General features: G+C 36.6%; 1 long non-coding RNA gene across 2 annotated transcripts; it reads right to left on the reverse strand.

Moving 5' to 3' along the window:
• Positions 1-5,401: 5,401 nt before the first annotated feature.
• Positions 5,402-8,407, reverse strand: LOC115927138. Of its 2 annotated transcripts, none has more exons than XR_004065444.1 (3): positions 8,122-8,407; positions 6,706-6,854; positions 5,402-6,015 (listed from the first exon to the last, which is right to left on the reverse strand). It is a non-coding gene; the product is annotated as an uncharacterized LOC115927138 (long non-coding RNA). The 2 variants fall into 2 exon arrangements; XR_004065443.1 differs by having other exon boundaries at positions 6,691-6,854.
• Between the last annotated feature and the right edge of the window lie 15,266 nt (positions 8,408-23,673).

Raw genomic sequence — 23,673 nt, forward strand, 5'->3', positions numbered from 1 at the left:
AAAAGAACCTCCTTATATTGGTGAAACATTTACACAACGAACGCATATTTATAACACGCGACAGAGTAATCTGTGTGCAGATGTACCTCGCCCGAAGACTGAGTCAGGGAAAACTTAATCATTGAAAATGTATCCAATACCATTAATATAGCTTTGAAGAATGACTGTCAGATTCCCTGAGAATGGATATGATATAATGATGTATTTGTTTGTTTTTGTTTATATGTTGACGTAGTCAACGTATGCATTATTTTCATCCCAAAATCAGATTTCCGAGAAAAAAAAAGGCACACATACTTACACATCATTTACATTATAAGAACAAGAAACAAATGACTGGATAATTTGTTATGGCGGTATTGTGCTCTAATGCAAATAACTATTTAGTAATTTGTCTACATAATTGTATATTCAGAAAAAGCGGAGAAATAACAAGGATATCATATAAATATTTTGAGCTGGAAATATTACGAAATTGAATTTGAATTAAAATTCAATAACAAGCATAGTTAAGAAGTCAATGAAATATAATACAAATCAATAAGAAAGACGATTAGATACGGAAACAATGAAAAATAGTGTGAAATTAAGGAAAATTTGAACTAAATGGTGAAAATTGACCGGGGTGACCTGCACTTTTGGGGATGAGTGCTTAAACAGTGTACAAAAAGCAAAAATTTTAGGAATAACTGTGCAGTCCGATTTGAAATGGGACAGTCATATCTCAGACCTTTTATGCCGTGCTAATAAAAAACTTTTCATGCTTCGTATTCTCAAAACATACAGATTGCCTTTCTGTGATCTAGTAACAATTTACAAGGGATATATTCGCCCAATATTGGATTATGGAGTACCTGTTTTTAACGGAAACCTCACCCAAAGTCATATCTTAAGTTTGGAACGAATCCAGAAAAGAGCATGTAGGACCATACTAGGTGATCAATATATTAATTATGACAAAGCTCTTGAAGTGTGTTCTTTGCAGACCCTGTCAGATAGACGCAAGCAATTATGCACTAATTTTGCTTCATCTCTTGTCAACAACCCACTTTGTAAACATTGGTTACCTGTTAACAATAATGTAGATTATTCACTGCGAAGAAGGACCAAGTATCGTCAATTTCATTGTAAAACGAACCGCTATAGAAATAGCTCAATTCCATACCTAATAGACCTGTTGAATGCATGAATGAATCTTAATTGTCTACCTGTAGAATGGTCCGGTGTCTCATTGTCTGCATACATTTTTACATTTTTACATTTTTACATTTTACATTCCGCATTTTAAATTTTAAATTCTATGCTTCCATAATTACTTGTAACATCTTTTTAAAATGTACATTGAATAGTGATAAGGTTTTGTAGCAATCATGACATGGCAATTCAGATCAAATGGTGTTCAAGTTTTTAATTCATTTGCTTATTTCTCCCCAATTTACGAAAGTCGGGAAGGAACTTACTTGTTTTGTTGTTTATTTTTTTTAAATACCCGACGCTCCTTGACACGAGAGGTCCAGGGATGAGCGAGCAGACCGTTAGCTAGTGTATATGGGAGTGTGAATGGGAGTGTGTATAAGAGTGTGAATGTGAGTTTTTATGAGAGTGTCCAGGGTGCGGGAGTGAGGATGGGAGCGTGTGTGGGAATGAGAGCGTGTATTGAAGGGCAAAGGGCCTGCTTGCTCATCCTTTGACCCACTCTTGTGTCACCTCACAAGATATATTTTAAACGTGAATTAATTTACCTGTTATTGCCTTGGTCGTATTAGTTATGAACTTTGTTATGAATTTTGTTATATACTGTATATTATACTTTGTGACAATGTCAACCACATTTGTATGTATTATAATTCATTGCCAATGTAAATTGTTCATAATTCAGCCATCTGGCTGCGAAGTGCAATCAATAAAACCTTTTCAATCTAATCCAATCAATCTAAATCTGATTTTGATTGATTTTCTTTATGGATATATGAAAATGAATTTAAAACATTGCTCCTTGATGACGTGATGACCTTGACAACTTATTGGAACAACATCTCACATTTATGATTAAAACACGTGCTATAACTTTCTTTGAACATTATAGATTTTCTACCAGATGTAATTACCCTGATAGCAGAGACTGGTAAATATCACGTCATATTTACGTCTTGTACTACGTCTTTAAGACGACATAACACGACGTCAAAAAGACATGATTTTGCATCCGCGCACGTCGTCATGAGGACGTCATATTTTGACGTGATTTTTACGTCTTATTAGTTAAAGAAAGACGTCTTTAAGACGTCAACTTGTACCTTAGGAAGACGTCGTATGGACGTCATATTTACGTCTTACTAGTCAAAGAAAGACGTCTTTAAGACGTCAACTTGTACCATAGGAAGACGTCATATGAACGTCATATTTACGTCTTTTAGTTAAAGAAAGACGTCTTTAAGACGACATAACACGACGTCAAATAGACATGATTTTGCACCCGCGCACGTCGTCATGAGGACGTCATATTTTGACGTGATTTTTACGTCTTATTGGTCAAAGAAAGACGTCTTTAAGACGTCAACTTGTACCATAGGAAGACGTCATATGAACGTCATATTTACGTCTTTTAGTTAAAGAAAGACGTCTTTAAGACGACATAACACGACGTCAAAAAGACATGATTTTGCACCCGCGCACGTCGTCATGAGGACGTCATATTTTGACGTGATTTTTACGTCTTATAAGTTAAAGAAAGACGTCTTTAAGACGTCAACTTGTGCCATAGAAAGACGTCGTATGGACGTCATATTTACATCTTTTGGTCAAAGAAAGACGTCTTTAAGACGTCACCTTGTACTACAGAAAGACATCGTATGGACGTCATATTTTGTCGTGATTTTAACGTCTTATTAGTCAAAGAAAGACATCTTTAAGACGTCAACTTGTACCATGGAAGACGTCGTATGGACGTCATATTTTTTTCTGGTCTTATTGGTCCAAGAAAGACGTCTTTAAGACGTCAACTTTTACCCAAGAAAGACGTCCTACAGACGTCATGTATACGTTGTATAGACATCAAATTTTGACGTGATATTTACATCTTACTGGTCATTTCGATGTACCTTTTATCCTTACATGATCTTTACGTCTTTTGTGTCCTCTAAATGACATCTATATGACCACCTGATGAAGGAAGAAAGTGTAAAAGTCACTTCATGAATACATTCTGAACATTCACACAGTAAAAATAGAGCAACAGATATTGCATCACATAATATAAACACATGCCAGACAGAAAGTAATTTTCATATTTTTAATGTTCATTTATATGGTATGAAAATGGATAATAAAAATATAGAATACTTATGTTTATACCTTCTTCTATCTAACTTGTCTTCTATAAATACAAAATCTTTCCATCACCATCCTGAAACTTCTTCCAAAACATGCTGTATAAATACCTAGTGTATTTCTGTCAGTCTCATAATTGATTTTAAGAAAGTTAACAGGCCATCACAAAGATATTTGTTTTTCGTTATAAATTGTGCTATTTCATTTCAAATTTAATTCAGTTACAAGAAACTATGATATATATTGGCTTAACTTATAAGTCTTGCGGTTGTGAGAAGCAGGTTAGCAGCATAGAGACTAGGTAAAGCTACACTGATACCCGCAGTTGTTTAGTAGACAAGAAAACATCAGACTGGGGAAGTTCCTCATATTCAGTAAAACAGCATAGTGGAAAGCTGGGCATTCATCAGTGCAGCTCTATTTCTTCTCCATGCTGCAACACTGCTCCTCACAACCCCAATACTTTAATGCAGATAAAGACTATAACATAAAACAAAAGGTTGTTGGAAACAATTCCTGAGCATGAAAGATCAATACTTGTTACATACAAGGAGAATATCTAAGTTTATGGCAAGAATTCAGTATAAAGTATAAAACTATACAATCTAAATCACACACAAGAGAAAAATGGCACAAATGATAAACACATGGCTTAGCTAAGTTATTTCTTACACTCAAAAGGAACAAGTTGGCAGCAAGGGGAACAGGGACAGCTTCACTGATACCTGCAGAGTTTTCTGATGATGGTTGCTTGCCCGTTGAAACCACGATGTTCACATTTGGCGATACAGCATATTGGAAAACTGTGCAGATATCAGCTCAACTGTACCTATTTTCTGTGCTAGAAACCTGCTTCTTACTGGCACATGACTTAAATACAAGAAAAGGCATTAGTGGCAACATTCATATTTTATAAATATCATCCAAAAAAAAATTGTTGTAAATACAGAAGCTGAAGTTCAAGTATAAAAATACAATTTCTATCAGATAACATTCTCGCCAGTACGAGTGGCTTAGTTGGGCAATTCCAAGGTGACTGTGCAATAATTATTCAGAAGATATTTCCAAGTTTAAGATAAAATAGCAAACATGCTGAACAAGTTTAGCACAAAGACTACATTCTATTGCTAATGTCACAACATTCATTGATTCCATGACATTTGCTCCGGCGACAATTGCTCCGCTGTAAATTTCATACACTAATCGAATGGCTAACTTCAACCCTGGATTCAACACTATACCCTACCCTAAACCTAACCCTAAACCTAACATAAAACCCTATTGAAACCCTAACTCTAACCCTACATCTTAGACGAAATAAAGCCCGGAGCAATTGTCGCAGGAGCAAATGTCGTGTCACCCATTCATTTGGCACGTTTGAAACTCCTGGGGGGAGTTTCACAAAATATTAATTTAACTTAAATTTTAACAGCGAATTCAATAAAGGTAAGCCATATAGTGCTCTCAAAATCACAGATACAATCCAAGAATTTTATACTTTTAACTACCAAAAAATTCTCAAACCACAAACTTATTTATGGTTTTCTTTGAAGGCGCCACTGTGTGTCACTCTTTAACACTTCATTCTCCCAATAAATTTTTGAATTTCCCCCAACCGTTTTTCCATGAAAATAAGATATAAAACAGGCCTTTAAAAATCTAAGGTATTATTAGAGCCAATTCTTTTCTTTGTGATGATTTACATTCACCTAAAATTTAATTAAATTATAATAATATAGTTGGAAGAATTAAGGAATCGATCAGATCAGTTGTTCCCAATTTTTATCATCAATAATGGTCTTTTTTCACTCAAACTTTCAGATTATCTTTAAGTGTACATATAGCATTGAAGTCAATACCTTAGCACAATTGTCTCTCATCTGAACAATTTTACCACGTCCCGTTAAGGCTTGCTCAGATATGATGCTGCAAAACAGTCAAAATCGCAGAGTTTTTTAAATGCTGACATAGAGTTCAATACGCTTTACATAGTGTATATTATTAAAAAGAGCTCACTGAATTTGCGCAGTCCAAAACATACAAAGACACGCACCGGTAGGTCCTTTGTTGCCATTCACTTTACACATAAAACCAAACTGCATCATTTTTGAAATTTGTTGGAGGTTCACGTGCCGTACCTGAACAAGTCTTAATTGCTTAATAATGGATTCGATTTGTATTGCATTTACCTCACTCAATTTTTCTCTACTACCAACAATGTATATATAATTTGCAACATGTTTTAAGAACTGATATGAAGTGGATGGGGTGGGGGGAGGGGGGTGAGCATAAGACATTATGAAACAGGTCAACTTCATGAATAGTAATTACAAATATCCTCAAAATACTGGAATCTTTTAGACTTTTACCCAAATCGTTATTATGTCAGTTCGTAAATCCTGTAATTCATTAAAATTGCAAGTAACATGACTGGAAATTTCAGTTCTACAGCTTATCCATTCAGGTTTGTGGCTACACCTCACCCCTCCCTCTCCCCCAATCTCTCTCTATAAAGTATAATGAAGTGAAAAAATAACCTTTCTCTAGCAGTAAAGCTATCGGGTGAGTGTAGATCAAATTTTGCGAAATATTCCACTTCAGCTTGGACTTGTGGGTTAGCTTTTGGGTGGAATCTCCTGCATTATGCACTGTTTTCAGATCCAAGGAACATAGACGCAAGGAATTCTTATGCATGAATAAAGCAAAAAGAAAGGAATACAATTTAAGAAAAACTTTCATATATTTTAAAACTGGAACGTAAATAATTAATTCTGTCAGAAAAGTACTGCTTGGTAAGATTTATCAGAAATAATTTCTTATTGCTCACAAACATAAAGTCAACACACCTTTGGGTTTTAAACATTTGTGGGCAATGCAAAACGTGATTCAGGATTTTGTTTGGTTAATTATCAATACAATTCTAGTTTCAGGGATGCCAGTTAGAATTGATCAGAGGACCTGAAAAATCACCTAGAATGAGCTAGCTTGTACACAAAAAACCTAAACTATGGTATGAAAATAACTCCTCAGGGCCTGAATTCAGGCTATTGCCTGAAAACTGGTATTCCTGTAGTTTGCTGATGAGGGTAGAATGAAAGCTCCTTGACCTATGCTGAAGGGTAAAAAAACACTGTTTGAAACTCACATAATATTGTCGGTTATTGCAACATACCTGCAGGTTTTAGTGATCTAAAATTAATTGAATTATAAATATATTTGAAACTTAGGACAAATAACTGAAATAAGCCTTTCAAATGAAATGAACCATTATGTAGTGTCTAATTCGTCAGTGTCTCAGTGATCATGCACAATATGACAAATAAATGCACAGAAATAATACAAGTACATGTACACATTTACCGATAATGGCTTCACCTGTTTCAAGAGGCTGCTGATCCTTAGGGAAGTAGGGAACATCCACAAGGTTGAGAGAAAGTAGCATTTCTGCATGGTTTCACATCAATATACTGCTCACAATGTGCTTTGAATCCACTTCTTTGACGAAAGAAGTTAAAAAAAGATGCCTACAAATAAATGAGAAAATGAATAAAGTTAAAACAAAATGAAAGGTTGATAATGTATGCATGTGCAACACAAATACTACAAGCTTCTTTGAACAGCCTGTGGGGAAAGAATTTTGTTTACCATTTACAGGTCTAACCGATTATTTCCAGATAAGATTTCTGTATACGGTAGCCTATAAGCTAAATTTGCTGTCTAAAGACTATAGAAACAAATTGTTTAAGGTTACATGTTTGTGACACAAGTCACTGCTTTATTCCTCTACGTATCGACACGCAATGTTTGTGACACAAGTCACTGCTTTATTCCTCTACGTATCGACACGCAATGTTCAATTTTCAAACATTTGGGCCTGGGCCGGTACTATAGTACACTTTCTCACAGGTTTCACTGTAAACCGCTGCACATTACAAGTGCATACCGATGGTGGTTGCGGGCGGGTGCACGCCTGTGTGAAGTTATCTACCGTACAATGAGGAGGTAGATCACTTCACGCAGACTTACGTGCCCCCGCAACCCTCCATCTGTATGCACTTGTATTGTGCAGCGGTTTGCCGTGCAACCTGTCAGAAAGTGTATACTACAATCAACGTTTTTCCCGAAAAATACTCCCCCCAAAATAAGAAAAATTGACCAGAAACAGGTTAGAAACATAACGACTTTTAAATCATGACCGGCATTATTTGAACATTTCATGAATATTTGCTTGATTTGGGGTAGGCCGATCTAGACCTATGTTTTAGATTTTTAGGACTCTCACCGGCCACGCCATGGGTCACTGGTCAAAAAGTCTGGATATGATTCTGAACTAGTAGTAGATCTACAGTATTGCTTGGAATAAAGGAGTGACTGCATGTATTATCCATCTTAGGTGTGACTTAGCAGTAGACCTACCTAGTGCCAAAACTTTCATCAGTTTGCTTCTCTTATTTTTCTGCTTTCTTTCAGTTTTAGAGCAGTTGTATATTCGAGTTAGATTTCCCTTTAAAGCCATGCAGCCCATGTGTAGGCAAATGAGTAAACTTTTTTGCTTTAAATGATGCCCCATGCCATGCATCCCATCAATCAAAACCCTACATAAAAATACATATATGGGATCATACATTTCGAATCTAGTCAGCAAATGTTGAAAGGCCGAGCTCACTATCACTGACATAAGATCATGCATTACAGTAACAAAGAGTCTACATATCAACTTTTCAGAATAAAAAACAGTAACTATAGATTTATGTACTTTTCGTAAATAAATTAGGTAATTCTAGGACTTACCCATACTGTAAATTTGCAGGAGAAAACGAGAGTATTCAGGAGGACGATACTTCTTGCAACGGCTTTTTCACTCTGAATTCAAATACATTACATACACATCGTATAGTGCAATGCAATGCATTGTAGTCCTACGCATTGCCTTGAGTGCTGAATGTACCTGTACACACACGTACGTACACATTCCCGTTTGAAATAGCAAACTAGATGCGAGCATGTATAGTCTTGATCGATATTGCAGACCTTGGTGTGAAATTGGTCCACTATTAATGACTAATGACATTTGAGGGGGGGGGGGCGGGGGGGGGGGGGTTGTTCCCTATTTTTAATTCTGATAATTGCCCTATTTACTTTGACTTATGCTCATATTAGATGTTGTAGTCTTAACCCAATTATTATCTTGAAAAAAAAAGTTATTAGAGACGTCACAATGACGTCGTTATAACGTCGTCCTTACGACAATAAAATATCTTGGAAAAATAGTCTTTAAAAGAGGTCATAATTACGTCGTAATGACATTGTCAATACGACAAAAAATATATTGGAAAAAATAGTCTTTTAAAGACGTCGTAATGACGTCGTCGATACGACAACAATTATCTTGGAATAAATAGTCTTTAAAAGAAGTCATAATGACGTCGTAATGACGTCGTCAATACGACAACAAATAGCTTGGAAAAAATAGTATTTTAAAGACGTCATGATGACGTCGTTATCACGTCGTCAATACGACAACATTACATTGGAAACAAAATAGTCTTTTAAAGACGTCAAAATGACGTCGTCGATACGACAAAAATTAGCTTGGAAAAATTAGTATTTTAGAGACGTCATAATGACGTCGTTATCACGTCGTCAATACGACAACATTACATTGGAAAAAATAGTCTTTTAAAGACGTCATAATGACGTCGTCGATACGACAAAAATTAGCTTGGAAAAAATAGTCTTTTAAAGACGTCATAATGACGTCGTTATCACGTCGTCAATACGACGACATTACATTGAAAAAATTAGTCTTTTAAAGACGTCATAATGACGTCGTCGATACGACAAAAATTAGCTTGGAAAAAAGAGTATTTTAAAGACGTCATAATGACGTCGTTATCACGTCGTAAATACGACAACATTACATTGAAAAAAATAGTCTTTTAAAGACGTCATAATGACGTCGTTATCACGTCGTCAATACGACAAAAATAAGCTTGGGAAAAAAAGTCTTTTAAAGACGAGAAAATGACGTCTTTATGACGTCGTTAATACGACAAAAATTATCTTGGAAAAAATAGTCTTTTAAAGACGTCATAATGACGTCATTATCACGTCGTCAATATGACAAAAATTAGCTTGGAAAAAATAGTCTTTTAAAGACGTCAAAATGACGTCTTTATGACGTCGTTAATACGACAAAAATTATCTTGGAAAAAAATAGTCTTATAAAGACGTCATAATGACGTCGTAATTACGTCGTCCATACGACGTACGACGTGTTTACCACTTTACGACCAATTTATGACGTCTTTAAGACGTCAGTCTGCTATCAGGGTACTGATGGTCATAACATAAACAATTGATATTATCTGTACCTTTAGAATGAAATACAAAACATAGCCAAAGTTTGAGATGAGGTTAGTACAAGAGGGGGGGGGGGGGGTTCTTTCCTATAAGTCATACAGTTTTATCAGAATGAATTTAAAAGAAATACGTTTTTTCATTATCAATTTCAAGCATGCATTTATTAATACAGACGACAAAGCCGGAAATACATCGCTTTCGACAAGTTCGTTTAAGACGGAAGATGAAACAAAAGAGTCGCCTACAGGTGAGCAGATCAAACTATTCAAATCAGAATCATATCTATCCATCCATTTCTATATTCTCTCTCTAACGCACAGAGCATTACCTTGCAGACGCTAATTACTAGTATATGCACCTGTAAGTACTCGGAAAGAAAATGGCTCGCAAGGATATTGCCGTTAGAGTTCAACCCTGATTTGTCTGCAAACAATTGATCACACACACACACACCAAGTTCCATGCCCGGATATTTTTGTAATCGAGAATGCCAACTAAGGGTTTGGCGTTTGGCTGTCTTGTGCATAGTATGTGAATGTGTGTTAATACTTTTTCAGTTGTAGGTACTTGGTTCTCGTTAAAGTTACCCATAGATATAATTGTTAAATATAGTTATTCATAATTCGTACAGTCCAATAAATATGAATATTTTTATTTATTTGTTTTAATTTTTTCGGGGGGGGGGGATATCTGCCAAATAAACGAGGGACATTTTCAGTAGAGCAGTCAGAAGTAAAAACTCTCCTGAAGTAGTTTCGGTATACACCCATAAAATATATACAAGCCGTTCTTAGACCTGCGCTTGTGCCGTTTAGTATTGTATAAACTCTTGAAAGCCTTAAACGGTAATCCTTTGTTTATATCCCTTGCCAGTCGTTTTAGTGACGGATGCTTTAGGCTTCATAGGCTCTCATATCGTACACCAACTCACACGGAGAGGAATCAAGATTCGCGGGGCGCTTGATTTCAAGAAAGGGGCACTAGAAAGAGACGGCGCTCTATCAGAGCAGTTGGCTAGGGTTGGAATGATCAAAATACTTTTCCCTAAACTTGATCTGATTTATGAAGCTGGCGTTCGTCATTATTTCGGATGGATGAAGTAAGTATTATTTTTTTGTTAAGCTTCCATCTGAAATCGCCGACACTGCTAATAGAGATCAAATACGTTTGCCATTACCCAACCCCTGCCCATTCAGGGTGGCCCGAAAGGAACACAACGCCTGAGATCTCAAATTTCAATGACATCATTATTACACTGTCGTTGTATTTTTATGTTCTTTTATTTTATTTTATCTTTTATTTTCTTGTTTGGGGGGGGGGGGAGAAAAAATACATCAAGATCTTCAATTTTGGGTAAAGCGTTTTGAGTTAGTTTTCAGAGGCAATGCCGTTCGCAGATTTTGCTACTATAGCAACCGTAGTCATGCTTGAAGTTGCGAGAAATATCCATATGAAGGTTTCCCATACTATCAGCTTTGTTGACAACATGTTAATGGTTGACTAACGCATGACTGCTCTCTTTTATCGATTTTCTATGTAATGGCAAACACATTGTTTATAAAGCAAACCCTTTTTTAGGGATTGGAATACCCACAGCCAATTGAAAGCAAGATTTTGTTTTAATCTCTCCAAAATGTTCTTTCATGCACTCTCGTCAATTAGTTTTGAGACACAACCAAACCTTTATATACCTGTGAATGTGAAATTGTCAATGTATACGTTTAGACAACGTCATCAGGCTTGTACAGAGGCAAAGTGAATGATTCGAAATCAAATACATTATATGGACTAAACAAATTCACAACTCTCTTCGATGTTGCATGTCATCAAGTCCGCAGAGCGAGATTAAAATATTACCGCACGAGGGTAATTCTGGAGTCTAAATGTGAATATAGGAATCCCAATGTGAATATAGGTTATCATGCATGTTTTTTATGCATTAAGCTTTAATATCAGTACTAGTTTACGGGAGGAATTAGAGCACTCTGCAAGGTCACTGGACAGGTGGTTATCTCATCAACTCAGCTCTCAAATAACATAAGAAAAAGAGGATCATGGGGGACCAATGGTCACCGATAAGGCATTGTTTTCTATAGAGAGAGCAAGTAGCTACAAGTAGTGCAGTAAGCCTTTAAATATATATACGTCATTCCATGATTCTTCTGTTCTATTTTTGTTCTTCAATTTTCTTGAGAGACCTCTCTAATCAGATTCGTGTTGCTTTCCTTGTTAAATGTTCATGGCCAAGACAATCTTGGGCACGAACAATGTGTCATGCACTTTTGGGTGTGATATACCATGCATAATAATTGCTTTAAAATCCTCGATGTCCATGTTTTAGGGCGGTAATAGGATGCACCCATGTGACTCATACAAGTCGTTTCCAGGACACCAGACCAGCAACAGAGGACGACATAACGAAGCTGCTGCAAGTATGCCAAACCGCTGGAGGAATAAAGCGAGTAGTTCTGACAGGAGGAAGCGATTTCATTTCGGGTACGAAGCATCTTCCTTTGGTTCGGTCACTCGGATCCGATAGTGTATTCATACTTAAGATAAAGCTTACGGTCATCGACCTATTACATGAATCAAATTAAATCAAATGAAATATATTGAAAGAGGAACGAATCATCTCTGTCCTTTGAAAACGGAAAGAAAGAAAGTTTGCAATACTGACGCGATGCTGGGAAAGATTTTAATGTATATAATCTATATATATTTATGCATTTTTAAAACTTTTTCTTCTTCTTTAATTGAGAAAAAACCGATTGAATTTTAAATTAAAACCCCTTTGATGATCAAATCTTGTAAAAGAAAATCTATCGAGAATCATTAAAATTTAGCTTTTCACAAAGTGTTAAATTTTGGTTATACTTCACAGAAAATAATTTAAATTCCTATTGAATTTCCATATTCTTCCTTTTTTAAGGTTTTATTTTTGCGTATGTTATTTTGTTGAAATGTTAGTAATCCAAATTTGTCAAATTTATGATCTGTGCATTTAAACTCCAGTTTTATTTAGTAAAAACTAATTTTTTCTGATTCAAATTCCTCTGTAATGTACGCTTTTTGCCAGGCATTCTTTAAACAAAGCATGGCTTAATATCATAGCATAGTGCATAGATAACCATCTTGTATTAAATTTGTTTTGGTCAAATACTGTGGCTTGCAACATTTTGTTAAATTAGACATCTACAAAGAACAAACACTTGAAAAATCTTTTATCACCATGGTCATATATCTTGTGTATGAAACGATCATCGCGATTTTATTAATTGATTTATTATATTTAGAATCTTCAGCACTGAAATAAGGACAATAATTGCCTGTACAAAATTGTGATTTTAGCATTTTTCAGAGTTTAGTCCAACTTCACCCGTAGCACTGTTTGTTATGATGGATTACACTGAAACTAAAAAGGAAACGAGAGGATTGTATATGTTTATTGTGTAGCCTTGTATTAGTATTACATTTGATTTTAAGGTAGTGAGCCTACAACAAATATCTACAAGGTTACAAACTAAAAGGTCTGACATCATGATTCGTGTCCCACTTCACCCTGCTCTTGCCCTATGTGTACAGATCAGGGCAGACTGAATTTTACTGGATGAAAAGTGTATTAAATTGCTATTTTCCTCTAAATATTCACAACGACACAGACGATGAACCCTATCATTTTATTGTATGAGCGACATGAAACAAATTATACGACATTTTGTAATTCCTGACACTTCACATTTTTGGAGACGTTGGTTAATTACAACAGTGTTTTGCACCCCACAAAACAATGGGGATACACTTTGTAGTCTCTCTAGTTTCCACGGAATGACGTCTTCTATGATCACTCCATCCACCTAAACAAATACATTTAGTTTATTTTGATTATAAACAGATTCTGTTTTTGCGACTTGAAATTACAGGGATCACATTTCTGCAAGTACCGATACATTCAAATAATTGTTGGTATATGCGCTAGACGGAATGAATTTGAATGCCCGGTATCTTAAATGTAATAGAGTACAATTTTGAATGACATTCTGGAGAGAGAAAAAAAGTGTTTGCGCTTTATTGTATGAGCGTGTTTTGAACTCGCTGAAACAACATGTAAATTGCTAAAGTTCTTACAGCCCTAACAATCAGAGACTTTGTATTTGAACCCTTGGCTATATCATTTTAAATTTCTCCCAAAAAATTGTATATATATATACATATATATATATATATATATATATATATATATATAAAAAAAAATGATTTTAAAAAAGTTCACATTTATATACATTTTATCTGTCTTTCATTTCAATATCCAATCTAAAGAGGAGAAGCTTAGGGATGGAAAATGGATGGTCATTAGCAGCGCACTAAAGGATGCAATCTGCAAACATGTATCCGAAAAGGCAGCATTAAGATTCATGAGATGTCAAACAGGTAACTCCACTTCATGTCTACGATTTATCAAACAAAACTTTGTATATCTATGTGTGTATACACATGCCATACAAATAATTTTGTTGTTAATCATGGACCATCCTCTTCTCAAAAATGAAAGTAAAACAGCACATGAAAGACATAATGATGCACATTTTCAAATTTTCCTTTACTATTAATAATAAAATGTGAATTAATTATTATGTTGTGGGATATTGTCTAAATGATCAGGAATAAATTGATACTATCAAAACCCTTACAACACGAATGTTTATATTCATTTCAAAGTATGTAAACATTGACATCATTGAAAAAGGAGGTAACTTTTCTGTGAATGTATATATTGTACATAATTATTTTGAATTGGTCTTTGGATCTTATGGAAGATGTAATATTGATATTGTTCCATTTGAATGCAGTTACGCTTTTTTTTAATGCGGTTATGTGCAGTTGTATATGGGAAAAAGCGAGTAAAGCAGGCATTATTTTTTCAGAATTTTCAAAAAAGAAACCGACGTTTGGGTTGAGCATCATCAAGCCTCCCGTTGTCTTGGGGCCAATCCTCTGCGAGTTAGCTGAGGCCAATGTTGAGATCGTACGTCGTAGAATGGAAAGTACTCCTTTGTTACGGTCCGACATCTCTATTCCCGTATGTGACGTACGCGATGTTGCTAAAGCCCACATCATGGCCCTGTACGAAGATGCAGAAGGTGAGTTCATTGTTTATATATATATATATATATACAAATAGGTAAACAAATTTATAGAAAAAGGCTTATATTGCATACAATTTAAGGGTTTAAGGAAACAGGCACCTTCATTTAGAAAAGCTGAAGGTCTACTGAGATTGAGAAGAAAAAAAAATCCAAAATTAAAATGAGTCTGGAGCTCATTTTCCTAGAATTTCAAAATTTTGATCGTATAAGCTTTCTTAATGAATTTATTTATAACTATTATTTTGAGAAACCAAAAAAGTGTGTGTATTTTTGTAATCGTAAATTTATGATAAATGTATTGAAATGCTATGAAATATGGTTGTTATGATTTATATTGGGTAAATTATTGTTTTCTGAGTAAAATAGCACCAAAATCATCGATTTGCGATTAAGCGTTTTGATTCTATTATTTTACAGTGCTTATCAAAATGAAGTTTACCCATCTTTAGTAGCTTCGAATTGAAAAGTTAGAACCTGTGTGACTTTTACTCGTATATTATTGTTAAGAAAAAAAATACTGCCTTGTGTAATAGTACCATTTTCTAAACGAAGCTTCCAAGGATGACTGAACAGCAGGATTTCAAATACGTATTGTCAAAATCCTCTTGTATCAAGTTTAGGCTGAGGCAATAAATGTGGGTCAAAAGCATTTATTGTGTGTGTTATCTCATTCCGAAACACTTGCTCTATTATTTGCATTGACTATTAGGCAGTCGAACAAAAAACTGTTAACATCAACTCTAATTCAAGAAATGCTTATTGCAAGCAATACTTATGATATCTCTTCGCTATGATGATTACAATCTTGACTTCTTTCGCATCCCTCGTTTCAGGTAAACTTCTTATTGAGTGATCCAAAACGAATAAAGTTAATATGGGATGTTTTAATGAATGTATGCTGTTTAATTTGTTTGACATTGATCATCATACATTTTTTTCTTGCATTTGGGTTTAGTTAGCTTTGAGTTTCGCTCGCTTTTTGAAATATACACCTTATGCTTCTTTTGCCTGTTAAGTGGTGCAGTAGACACGTGAGCAGAGAGAACTTAGTAGGCTGTTAATAAGGCTGCAAATAATTAAAGGTTTTTCAAGGTTCAATGAAAGCCTAGGTACGTTGCATCATTCTAAACACTAAAAAGCACTATAGCATGAGGCACAATTAATTTTAACACTTCAAAACATACTATGACCCTTTTGCAGCAAACCTCAAATTAGGTAGAACTTTGCAGGAATTATGAATATGTCATGTATGTCCTATCTGTGAAATTTAAATGTTGGCAGAGTCCTTATATTCAAAATTATGCAAGGAAACCCGTTTACTTGCTAGAATTCACTGTCAGAAACTATTGAGTGACTGACTGGCTTTTTCTTCTTTGGTAATAAAATACATACCAATGAGCTGTTAAGGGTATATGAGCATTTGTCTACATCAATAACCCACCTCTTGTAATGGCCAACATTAAACTGAATGAATTTTTGAGCGGTACAAAACGTACGACCATTCGGTACAATGGTGTGAAAATTAGACTATTACTTACTGACTTGGTAGCACTGAAATCGAATCGACAACTAATAGTCGTTATTTTCCCACTTAAAGACATTTTCAAGCCCCCCCCCCCTCCTTTTTAAGTGAAGTTCTAAATTAGTATTATCTTTCAAATGCCGTTGGAATTTGAGCTTTTCGTTTTTTTGCTGGCCTGCAAATGGGACATAGTACCTTTAAAAGGATTTAGGACGAAAGAAGCAAATGCATATAGCCTACCCCCATTGGTTTCTTAAGCCCAAACTTGGAACAAGGCGATTTCGACAACACTTTTTAAAGACCCTTGTGGTCATTCTCCCGTGGCAGAAATGTTATGAATATGGTATCATCGGACAGAAAATATTTAATTTACATCATACAAATATACTACGTATTACACAGTAATTCTCCTTCTAGCAGCGATAAATTTGCCTACGGTGGCTACTCGTATTATGATGTGTTGCCAAACGCTTCTCCTGTCAACATAACTAATAGTATGGAGAGCCATTAAAACAGATAATAAAACGTTGGCCTCGTAAAGCCGTCACCCAATATGGCATGTCATGTATAAGGTCTGGCCATCAGTGGTGCGAGCTGTAAAACACAGGACGAGGAACGTACGTGGTCCTCAAGCAATCGCCAACTTTTCTGACGAATGTTGGCGAAAGTCAGCGACTTTTAGTGACTTATAGCGACAATTAGCAACATTGGAGCGAATGTTTCTGAAAGTGTTTTGCAAAAGGCATTTGGCAACTATTACCGACTGTAAGCAAATGTTAGCGACAGATTTTGCGAAGATTAGCAACTATTTGCCGATCTTTTGCCACTATTTGTGAACCTTTGAGAACTTTTGAGAACTCCTGCACTCTAAAAAAAAAAGATACCCAATATTGGGTAAATTTTACACTTTACGAGGGTAAAAAGGGAACATGCATGTTTGTTGGGTAAAATTTGACACAGGGGTGGTTGGGTAAAAAGGGAACATGCATGTTTGTTGGGTAAAATTTGACACAGGGGTGGTTGGGTAAAAATTTACCCAGCAAATGTTTAATGTTTTACCCAACTGATGTGCAATATATTTGACCCAATGTAAAAGGTAAAATGTTACCCAACGACAACCATGTTCCCTTTTTGACACAACATTGGGTAATTTTTACCAAACTCATCCTGAGTACTCGTTTACTTTGTTCTTGTGTAATTTTTTACCCAAAAGTTGGGTAAAATTTTAACCCAACCTTATTGTATGATTTTTTTATTTTTACACAGATTTGGGTAAAAAAGAAAATTTGTCCGAGGAGTGAGCTGGAAAAGTACATGCTATATGTAGTGTAGTGTATAAGTAGCAGACCTCTCTCTCTCTCTCTTGGCTAGACAGTTTTTTGCTTGGCCTGCTCGCAGTAGGTGACTGCATCGCGGAAGACATTATCCGTACAAATAATGTGTTGTCCAGAATCATGAGGAATTTCATGTCCAAATTGAGAAGATTTACACGCATTCATGCAAATAAATGCGGAAAGACACAAGTGCATGATCGTAGTCTATTTCGAACAAAGTCGTCCGTCCTCTGTCGATCTTGAACACGATTAATTCGATGAACAGCTAATTCGAGACGACCGACCACGCTAGCGCTTCAATCATAGTTTTTAACATCAGTTGTGTCATAAGACCAACGTTTAGGTGTCAAAACTTGTGTTTACCCAACGCGTGGTTCAAATATTAATCTGCATCGTTACTTTCTTACCCCGGAAATGCGCACAGTCGAATTTTGATATGACACTATGGCAAGTGTAATGAAATTTCGAAGGGACTTGGTGTTTGGCACAAGGTTGGGTAATACTTTACCCAACTTTTTTAAACAGCGATTTTGCACAGCAAAATTTTGCACTCTATTTTTAGAGTGTGGTAATCAATGGGTCGATTTTATAAAAGAACCATATGGTAACGTGGTCTTTAGCATTGGCGAGACACAGAGAACTGACGATAAAAAGAGCAACACCGTCCTGTAACCGTTTGAAAATGCTTACGACTGATTTGCAAACGCCTGCAACTGTTTGTGGAACAATGCATTTGCAAAGAAATTTTGAACATGTCTTTGCGAAAAGAAAAACTGTTTGTGACAATGAAAACTGTTTGCGAACCTTTTTACAACCTTTTCCAAACTTTTACGAGCCCCGGCGAAACCCCAAATTCGCTACGTTCGCAATCATTCGCCACTCACTGAGATAGGGCCTCACCAGGCGCGGAGCCAGGATTTCTTAGGGGGGGGGGGGCACATTTGAAATTATGCGAGCCCAATATTGGTACGTAATGGTGACCAACAGTGACGTAATGCAGGGGGGGGGGGCGGGGTCGGTGCAGGGAGGGGCGAGTTTCCCCCTTCCTCCTCCGCGAACGCGGACGTTTTGACGTTTCATTAAATTATTAGAGAAAGAAGACGATTCGTTGTACCGTTCTCAAAAATAATTCTCGTTTGAATTTAGTTTTTCCCCTCCCGCGCGAGGCGCGGAAAATGTTACGATTTATTAAATTATTACGATTCTTTGGAGAGTTCTCGACTCTTAATCCTCGTCTGAATTCAGGTTCCCCCCCCCCCCCCTCCCGCGCTTCGCGCGGAAGCTTTTTAAGTTTCCTTTAATCATTAGAGAAAGAAGACGATTCGTTGTACCGTTTTCATGTCCTAATCCTCGTCTAAAATCAGTTTTCCCCCTTCCGCGCGAAGCATGGAAGCTTTTACGATTCATTAAATCCTTAGAGAAAGAAGACGATTTGTTATACCATTCTCGAAAATAGTCCTCGTCGGAATTTAGTTCCCCCTACATCCCGCGCGAAGCGCGGAAGGTAACATTAAATCATTAAAGATTCGTATTACCGTTCTTGCCTCTGAATCCTCGTCTTAATTCAGGTTCCCCGTCCCGCGTTTCGCGCTGAAGCTTTGACGTTTCACAAGAAAATGTTACGATTTAATAAATTATTACGATTCTTTGGAGAGCTCTCGACTCTTAATCCTCGTCTCAATTCAGGTTCCCCCCCCCCCCCCCTCTTGCGCGAAGCGCGGAAGCTTTTACGTTTTATTAAATCATTAGAAGAAGAAGCCAATTCGTTATACCGTTCTCGAAAATAATCCTCGTCGGAATTAGTTCCCCCTATATCCCGCGCGAAGCTCGGAAGGTAACATTAAATCACTAAAGATTCGTATTACCGTTCCCGCCTCTGAATCCTCGTCTGAATTCATGTTCCGCTCCCCCCCCCTCCCGCGCTTCGCGCGGAAGCTTTGACGTCTCACAAGAAAATGTTACGATTTATTAAATTATTACGATTCTTTGGAGAGCGCTCGACTCTTAATCCTCGTCTGAATTCAGGTTCCCCACTCCCGCGCCTCGCGCGGAAGCTTTGATGTTTCACAAGATTATGAGAGAAAGAAGACGATTCGCTGTACTGTTCTCGGTTCTTAATCCTTGTCTGAATTCAGTTCCCCCCCCCCCCTCCCCTCATGAGCGAAGCTTTGACGTTTCATTAAATTGTAAGAGAAAGAAGACGATGCGTTGTCCCGTTCTGTATACTCTTAATTCTTTTTTCAAAGGTGTTTTTTGTCTGCTCCTTTTTCTTCCTACATCCTCTTCCGATTTTTTTTTTTTGGGGGGGGGCCCCCCCCCCCCCCATCCCCCTGGCTACGTGCCTGCGGGCAGATAAACACATTTTGATACCTTGTCCGACCCCGCAAGCTCAGGGGTTTAAGACAATAAATTGCGGTCAGACAAGCATTCAGGGGCCCGCCTTAGGGTCCCTGGTGGGGTCGAGGCGGCTAAGCCGGCCCCGGAAGCTCAGGGGTTTTAGGCGTTTATTTAAGGTCAGATGAGCATTTGTTTATACCTTATTCAAATTCAAATTCAAATTCAAATTTATTCATGTTTCCAACAAAACATTACAAATCAATTATAAGCATTTAAAACAAATTTAAGAAATACATGTTGGAAACAGAGGGGTCCACTAAAAAAGCAATGCTTGTACAAGTGTGGACACCTCAAATGAAACTTAGGAATAATGAGTAATTAAATTATCTAATATGTAACTACAAAAGGAACTATAGAATAGGGGAAATAAAAGGGGAATGCCAACAGAGACGAGAAAGGGACAAGACAATACTTTACACGACAAAGATAGAAGAACACGGTCATAATACAAAGAGTAGACAATGAAAAAAAAGAAGTGAGAGATCGAGGGTACAGAAAATAATACTAAAAGATGAGCTGCATGTGGGGTTGAGAAGACGATAAGGAAAGAGAAAGGAAAAAGAAGTGCGCGTTAGAAATGAAGTAAGCATGAGAAGGAACAATGTAATATATCACATTACATCTTGAGTCAGTGAACGGAGAATGATCGTATATTAAGCAAAAAGCAATAACGGCATATAATTCAATGAGGTGTATATATTTTTTTAATAAAAACAACTTCAATTTTTTCTTAAAAGTATTAATCGATGGAGCATTTTTTATTTCACCACTTAATGAATTCCAAAACTTTGGACCTTCATATATAAATGTTTTTTGAGCTGAGAGGGTCCGCAAGAGAGGTAAATGGAAATCATCTGAGTGTCTTGTTGGGTAATTATGAACTGAGCTATTTTTAAAAAACATTTCTTGAAAAACAGATGGCAACATATTATTATTATAATTATACATAAATTGACCAAGTTGGAAAAAATATAAGTCTTTTACCTTAAGTATTTTATTATCAAAGAATAGAGCGTCTGTATGGGAGCGAAAGGGGGAATTACAAATAATACGAATAATCTTCTTTTGTAATAAAAACACTTTATCTAATAACGTTTGATGAGTGTTAACCCAGACTAAGAGACCGTAGTTCAAGTATGGGAGTATCATAGAACTATAAAGCATAATTAAGGAATTAAGAGGAAGACATGTCTTTACTTTGTAAATAATACCAATATTTCGAGAAATAATTTTACAAATATTGTCGATGTGATTTCTCCAAGAAAGCTTTTGGTCAACCGTAACACCCAAAAATGTATTAAATGAAACACACTCCAATGGAGTATTTTCAAAAATTATGTTTGCTGGCAATGAATTTATAGATTTACTAAATAACGTATACTTCGTTTTCTGGATATTCAAAGATAATTTGTTCTCTCTAATCCACGATAAAATATTATGCATTTCAATATTAATAATTTCAACTAATCTATGAGGGTCTTTGTGGAATCCAGGGGCAGAGCCCCCGGGAGCTTAGGGGTTTTAGGCATTTAATCACGGTTAGATGAGCATATTTAGATGCCTCATTAGTTTTTAACACTGGCAGTTAACTATTCTTTCTTGCTCTCATTCTATTTTATTTCTCTTTAATAAACTTTTTCAAAAAAGTGGGGGGGGGGGGGGGGGGGAGCTCGAGGCTCCCGATCACCACCCCACCTCGGGCCTGACATGTAGGAATCTCAAGAATCATATTTCTTGCCTGGCTGTAAATTTAGTAATTTGTCATTCTCCAACAAACACATACAAACGTATTACTAAAAAGTGAGGAAAAATCTCGGAAATTATGTCATTTCTTTCCCTTTCCTTCCTTCTCTCTTTTTTTGTTTTGATTGGGGGGGGGGGGGGGGTCAACAGCCTGGGAGTCAAGGCCCTTTTGCCCCCCCCCCCGATCTCCTTCTTCCCCCTTTTCTTTTTTTCTTCCTCTTCTTTCTTTCCCTTCTCTCCTCTTTCCCTTTCCCTTCTTTTCCTTTCTTCTCCCTTTTTTTTTTGCGGGGGGGGGGGCAAGGCCCGCTCGTCCCCCCCCCCCTGGATCCGCGCCTGGGCCTCACTGAGCGGCGAATGACTATGAACGTGGCGAATTTCGGCAATTGGCGTCTATTAGCGACTGCAAGCAAGTGTTAGCAAATGTATTAGCGAATACCAGCAACTATTTGCCAATACTTTGCCACTGTTTGTGAATGTTTGGGACCTTTTACGGATCCTGGCGGAACTTCAAATTCGCCTCATCCGCAAGCATTCGCCGCTTAGTGGGATAATAATAATAATAATGATAATAATGATAATAATAGTGGGTTCTTGTATAGCGCTCATGTCAGTCAGATTTGATACACCATTTAAACGAGAAACGGACAAGAAACGCATTCGAACGGAGACGAACGGTTAACAATAATCTTCCTCTCCGTTGTACATCCGTCAATATGTATTTAATTTGCAGAAATTATACATTTTGAAAGAGAGAGAGAGAGAGAGAAAAAAAAAGAAAGAAAGAGAGGGGGGATACCAATTTCATGTCACGCCTTCTAAACTTGATTACTATGATTATAACTCACAAGGAAAACTTTTTTGTCCACTCTGCCCTCAAAATATGTTAAGAGACGTGACTATAGACTGTTCCATGGAATGAATTACATTTTCTTTAGCATAGCTCATGGACGGAAACTGGGGGTGCTCCTCTGAGACTCACTGGGTCGAATTGATAGATAATCACCAATGCAGATGTTACCTAGTCACGCAACTTACCCAGGCTGTGTCCTGCTTATAAATATTTTACGAATATAAATCATGACCAAAGGTCGCAGGAAAACGTTGTCGGAACACCTAAAACATACTTCATCATTAAATATTTATCGTACAATACCAGGGACTCCAAGCAGAATTTGAAAGATTTAAAATTACTTTTAAACCAGTTTTTCCTGGGAAAATCCCAATTCATATCAAGTCCGACAATTCTAAGAACATTTCTTTCCTGCCACCATGCCATGCCACAAATTATCTTGTTTGTGATTTCTAAATATTAGATTGTGTTTAAAGATATAGACCAGTAGGGGTAATTTTGCGGTTCAAGGGTTTGGGGTTAAAAATATTCATTCAATATTGTTTAAACATTGCCTCCAGAGGTTTAGATGGCAATACTTGAACCAAATTCGCCCCCCCCCCCAAAAAAAAAGAAAAGAAATAACTGCCCAATCGTCCAATGTTGAAGTGCATTCGCGATATCTAATTTGGGGGGGGCCTCGTGTTTTTACACATTTTTATACCAGGGGGGGGCGGCCCCCACCCCCTTGGATCCGCCACTGAATACGACAACCTATTTAAGCACTAAGTCTTACTCTTAGATAAAAAGATAAGAAAGGTTCTTAGATTTCTACTTAACAAGTTTATTGAATACGGGCGTTAAATATCATCAGCATACACATGATATTTAAATTCATGCTGTCTTAGGCCAAAACATAATTGTTTGGTTGTCCTCGACCGCGCCCGCTCGTCATTTTCGGGCCGCTCGTTTTTTTTTTTTTTTTTTTTTTAAATATTTTGTTTAATTCAT

Source organism: Strongylocentrotus purpuratus, unplaced genomic scaffold, assembly GCF_000002235.5.
Source record: "Strongylocentrotus purpuratus isolate Spur 01 unplaced genomic scaffold, Spur_5.0 spur5_scaffold_20, whole genome shotgun sequence".
Taxonomy (NCBI): Eukaryota; Metazoa; Echinodermata; class Echinoidea; order Camarodonta; family Strongylocentrotidae; genus Strongylocentrotus; species Strongylocentrotus purpuratus.